This window comes from Mizuhopecten yessoensis, unplaced genomic scaffold, assembly GCF_002113885.1.
Source record: "Mizuhopecten yessoensis strain PY_sf001 unplaced genomic scaffold, ASM211388v2 scaffold2597, whole genome shotgun sequence".
NCBI lineage: Eukaryota > Metazoa > Mollusca > Bivalvia > Pectinida > Pectinidae > Mizuhopecten > Mizuhopecten yessoensis.
The window spans coordinates 528065-534064 of record NW_018404625.1 but is presented as its reverse complement, the minus strand read 5'-3'; the positions used below and the strand labels follow the sequence as shown (position 1 = coordinate 534064).

At 37.1% G+C, this 6000-nt stretch overlaps 1 protein-coding gene across 3 annotated transcripts in view; it reads left to right on the top strand.

Annotated features, from left to right (window-relative positions):
- Positions 1-6000, top strand: part of LOC110446158 — a 35945-nt gene that overhangs the window by 7923 nt on the left and 22022 nt on the right. The gene's annotated exons all lie outside the window — the stretch shown is intronic.

Here is a 6000-nt window from a genome sequence, read left to right as displayed (position 1 = left end):
TGTCAGGTTACCGTGTATTCCCTGAAACTCTGAAAGGTATAAGTAACAAAGGGAAGTAATTTTGAAAATGAAAAGTCCCATAATTCCACGTTTTCTTCAATAAAGTTGCATTTTGTGTTGAATATGGTACTTTGCGTCTCTGTGCATGTAACTAAGTGCATCGTGCATCATACCTGTACTATGTACTATCATATTAGACCTTGATATAATATAATGTCATAGTTAGCATAACGTCTATGACATCATAAATACTCACTCTGGTATCATAATCACTGTGTAATCACTGAGACCGGATATAGCTAGTACTGAAGCGGGCATGGAAGCTGGACGTAGTCAAATCATGTCAATTTTTAGCTCACCGGGTCCGAAGGACCAAGGTGAGCTTATGCCATACCGTGGCATCCGTCGTCTGTCGTCTGTCCGTCAACAATTTCTTTAAACGACTTCTTCTTAACCACTGATTGGAATTTTACTAAATTTGACTGCAAGCATCCCTAGATGGTGGGGATTCAAAATTGTACAAATGGTGGGGCTGACCCCCAGGGGGCTGAGGGGCGGGGCAAAAAGGGGGCAATTTGGCTATATTGCTTTAAGCGTCATCTCCTCTAGAACTAAGAGATGGATATCAACCATATTTAACTGGAAGCATCCCTAGGTGGTGTGGATTCAAAATTGTACAAATGGTTGGGCTGATACCCCAGGGGGCTGAGGGCCGGGCCAAAAGGTGGTATTTTGGCTATATTGCTACAAACGACTTCTTCTGTAGAACTATGCACTGGATATCAATCATATTTAACCAAAAGCATTCATGGCAGGCAGGGATTCAAAATTGTACAAATGGTGTGGCTGACCTGCTGGACACACCACAAGGATATTTTAGACGTTTGGCCAGCGCCTGTAAACTGACACAAAAATTACCGGAGGTTCGTTATGAAAACATAAGAAATAACCACCGATTAAAAAAACACGCTTAAATATGCAGTTTTGCTTAAGGTGGCTCCACACTTTCGCAATTAACCAGCAAAATTCGTTGAAACTTTCATATAATTGTTATGCAACTATGTCGAGTTGATTTTATGAAAATCTAAACATTCCGATAGTTTGGGGAATTTTTTGGAAAAAATACCAAAAAATTGAATTTTCGTCAATTCTAATATTTTCCGGTTTTTTGTGTGTGTGGCATTGTTCGGAACAATAACAACAATAATAAAATGAAAAGAAGCATTTCTAATTAACCCTACAAATATTTTATTTATCGCAAAATATGTAACACATGTTACACAAAGTGTTTTTTATTGAATTTGTACGGATAAAAGTGATTATCTACAAGCTAAAAGCACCCAGGACACAAAGTTCTATACATATAGAGTGGGAAATTGAACAAAATATACACAATGGCTTTATAATTAATTTATTTTACATTTTACAATCACTTTGATCCGGGTGAGAGTTATCTTCCTTGAAAAAAATCGGAACTTTTTGCAGAGGGGTGACATTTACACAATGACAGTTGTCTCTGTTTACATATAACAAAAATGATGGAAATAAATCAAAAATATGATATCAAAATTATCAATTTATTGTTCTTTAATGGAACCAAATTACCCTCAGTCATGTACACTTTGGACATCATTCCACAGTCCGCTAACTCACGGTATATTTATAATTACATGTCAGACCAGAGGCTATCGCATGGTATACCGTTCTCACGTGCACTCACACATGCATTTCATAGGTATCTTGATATTTTACAAAACATTATTTTCACAGAGTAAGCTAGTAGACTACATTTGTAAACACGATTTAATCGACAGAGCGAAACTCCCTCAACAGCGAAAATCGTAACGACCTCGAGCTTATGAACTCGTGTAAACACGCGATATGCACATGTGAGGTTGGTACGTCCGCATTCCATGTGTTTCCTATATGACCTTCTTGAGGTCGTCTGGTCTCATGTCACTGTCTTCCCGTGAGTCTGTTTATGTCTATGAATTGGAAAGCTTTATTCCTGAAGTACGTGTGAGTATACATTTCCCGGTAAAATCTTGATATCGGGTGTTGACATATCATCGGCACGCACGTGTACTATTGTTTACCATGGGCCTGTTCGTTTATGCGGAACAACCGGTTTGACCGTTTATAAATGTAACAATTTCGGGTGTAAATCCTGGCGGACCTGCAAATGTGTATGCAGGCCTTGCAAGGCTTTCTCAAGACTCGCCTGAAAGCAGCATCAGATTACTAGGTCCGACCTTATTTAATAAACGAACAACAGTGGTCCGATCGGTTTGACCGTTTAAACGAAAACGGCCCAGCAGGTGTTACTATAATTTGCACTACGATATTGAATGCCCGATACGCAATACGGAAATGACGACACGGTGTACATGCACATTTCGATTAAGATAATTGAGTCCTAGCTGTACTTTTTCCGGAAGTATGTCACGAAAATGGACGCTGATGACGATGTGTCGAGCCACCTTAATGCACTTTTTATCATGCTCAAAATGAGCCCATACCTGAAAAAACAAAGATATATTTCATTCATGAACCGGTCTTTTTGTAGTCTGACAAACGTACGAAAATGTCGTATGCAAATGAGGCCATATCTCCTCTCCGATTTTTTTCCACTTCCGAAGAGCCAAGGAGACATTCTTATATCGATAAACAGTGTTTTTAATGAAACGTTAACCTTGTAATGCAATTAACTTCCAATTTTCACCAATTTTAAACAGAACAAAATGAGAAATAACATACCATCAACCAAAACCGATATAAGACTGCAGAAAAAATAATAACAGATTCTATATTATAACTAAATAAATATAATAAATAAACTTATAAAATTACATGAATTCGTTCAATTTAACATCTTGAAAAATTAATTAAAAATGTGAAATTTAAAAAAAGTTATTTTGATAATTAATTTGATGCTCAAAGATATTTTTTGTATTCCAAACGAAGCTTTTGTTCTTGCAGGTCACTGTAGAGAATTTCTTTTTAGTGTAGCCGAGTTATCTTTCTTTGAACACTAAATCAAAATAGACACCCGGAAACATATGACGGCTACCTCCGATGGGAGAAATTTGTTAAAAATTGTTTGGTCTGATTATTTTTAAATACAGTTTTATGTTGCTAGTTTTTTGTTTCCATTAGTAGATTGTATACATGTTTATGACAGTCATCCGTAATTTCAACAGTTTTCTGCCGATATGAGTACGAAATCGCGGATGCTTCTTAAGTTAAGTGCGCGGAAACCGGTAACCCGAGGATACCTCGGTTGAAAATTGAAGACAAATGATTTATTTACAAAATGAAACCATAATTACGACTGTCTGACATATAGTTATCCACTGACACCGCTTTAAAGTCGCAAGTACACCGTTAAATTGCGACCGAACCAAATTCTATACTCACGAGAAATGATCAAGTTTCACAGTAGCAGTCGACAACTAGGCGCCATCTTTTTTCGAATTATTTTTCGCTCCGCACAGAATGATGTCCCGCCCTATCAGTGGCGGAAAACAAATGAGGTAACTTTTTTGGAGTAGCTTCCCTTTCGCATACATACAGGTAGCCTAGTTATCGACTGCTACTGTGTAATGCAGGTTAGCGAGGGGGAAAATCCCGATATACCGCTTGTCATGTGTAGAAACTGATCGACGTGGTATTTCAGAGAAGCGGGCAACACATGTATTGGATTGAGGATATCAAATAAGGATTTAAACCATTCCTTGGATATAGTTTATCCGTGAGTATAGAATTTGGTTCGGTCGCAATTTAACGGTGTAATTGCGACTTTAAAGCGGTGTCAGTGGATAACTATATGTCAGACAGTCGTAACTAGGGTTTCATTTTGTAAATAAATCATTTGTCTTCAATATTCAACTGAGGTATATCCAATATTGACAAAGATTTGTGATTGACACGAGCTGAAAGAGAAAAGGGGGTACCGGATTTCAGTCTGTCGTTATATCCCTTTGTATTTATTAGTATAGGAGACCCTTTTTTTAATATTACAAGTAAAGCGATCCATGTTGTGCATGAGCAGAGTATATAAACAAGAGGTCAAGGGCCAAGTAGTTCTCTTGGCCTATTGATGGAGTTCTTGGAACTGCTAAATATAGTTGTGTTTCAGTTGTATTTGCACAATGACATAATTGTGTGTTCTTCCACAGGGGCATGGATCGCTTTACTTGTAATATTAAAAAAACTTCGCGAATATTTTAATGTAGATCCCTCGCTAAAGTTTCAAAGCCCAGAGAACTAAAAAAAATCAAAACCGTCGGCTGTCACCCAAACTCAAACACTTCGTCAAAACCTTCTCATGATTTGATTGGTCACTATCCTAAACAAAAAGATATGTATGAGTCCGGCAATGTAATATAGAAAAAAAGGAAAGAAACAACATATTTTCGCCAGTCTGACGGTTTTTAAACTAATCGGGATGTTGACATTTCCTGAAATCTTTAAATTCTATCTATCTTTAATGTATATAATCTATGAATTTATATTCGTGAGCTGATCTTTTTGCATTCGTACTCAACTTGATTAACGTGAGCATTTCCACAAGTTTACATTATTTTTAATTCCATATTATACTTTCCATACAGGTATAAAATGTTCATGTAATACGTTTATCACATCCGGGAAATATTATTTGAAATGTACCGTGTTTTGATGATTTTTTTTAAAATATAAAATCAATATGTCATAAATGGATAAATATCATATCGTAAACGTATCAAAATAATTAAAGGTTTTCACTTGCTGTTCTCAATTAATTTGGCTTAATGATGCCAGTACCTCACCAAAACACGTTACTATACATCGGTATCCTTTTACCAGGCATAACTTTAATTAATCATTTCTGAAAAGAAACTATCTACAATAGTGTTTTTAGTGTAAAAATGCAACTGAGCAAGACCTGGATTTGACCCCTGAACCCCCAGTCATTATATTGTCCCTCTTACCAACTGAGCTACTTAGCCAACGCTAGTACCCCGGCCCAGTCGCGCTTCAGACATGTCCGAAACGAAATGTAGGGGAGAAAACTATAGAAGAATTATCTAGTTTTTTGTTTGCGACAGGACAGAGATCCTTAACAGTTAAAACAAGGATTAACATGATGACGCCGTCATCGATATCCCTCCCTCATAGTGTACTAGTCAATGTATATATGCGGATAGCCCTTACCTACACCTCTAAAAATGGAAGAGTATATTCTTACCATCAGATATTTTAACTCAGAAAGCACCAAATATTCAGGGGTTACGCTCACTTTCAATCTCTGCACCCCTGTGATATGTTTTGGCAAAAATGAAGGCTCAGCGTGGACCACCTTGTGAAAGAGACGGGAAGACTAGCTTGATCCTTTGATGAACATCAAAAGAATCTCGGTTTCGCGTAACGGTAAAAACCCTTTGGCTTTGAAGTCGGGCGTCGCTCCTCTGAAATCTTCAAAGGACAAGTATCAACCTAGTGATTGGTCAGGTAATTTCACCTGACACCAATCCAATAGCTAGCCGTGTTTCTTCGATTTTGCTATGACGTATTCCAGGGGTACAGAGAGGAACAGTGAGCGTAACCCCTGGATATCGAAGATGCACTTCATGGTGATCAAATTTATTAAACCAGCACTATATTTGGACTGTACTATAATTATTTAATCTGAATATCAGGTCAAATTCAGGTTAAATGCAGGTCAGTTTGACGTATAGACTATTTGCTCATTTCAAGTTAAAAATGTGACCGGATATTGACCTGAACTTTTGCCTATGTACCCTGAATATGTTTTGAGCTTTTTTGTTTGCTTGTATGCCCAGCTTTACAGAGTGCAACTGCTGCAAGACAAAGTTTAAACATTCTTTAGGATCCGTATCAAAGATGGATTTATACCTTTGTTTCTAAGAAACGAAAATGTTATTGACCTTGCCTATTATCATTGACATTATGTTATTGTAAATGTATGTATGTGTCAATAGCATGTAATAGGACAAA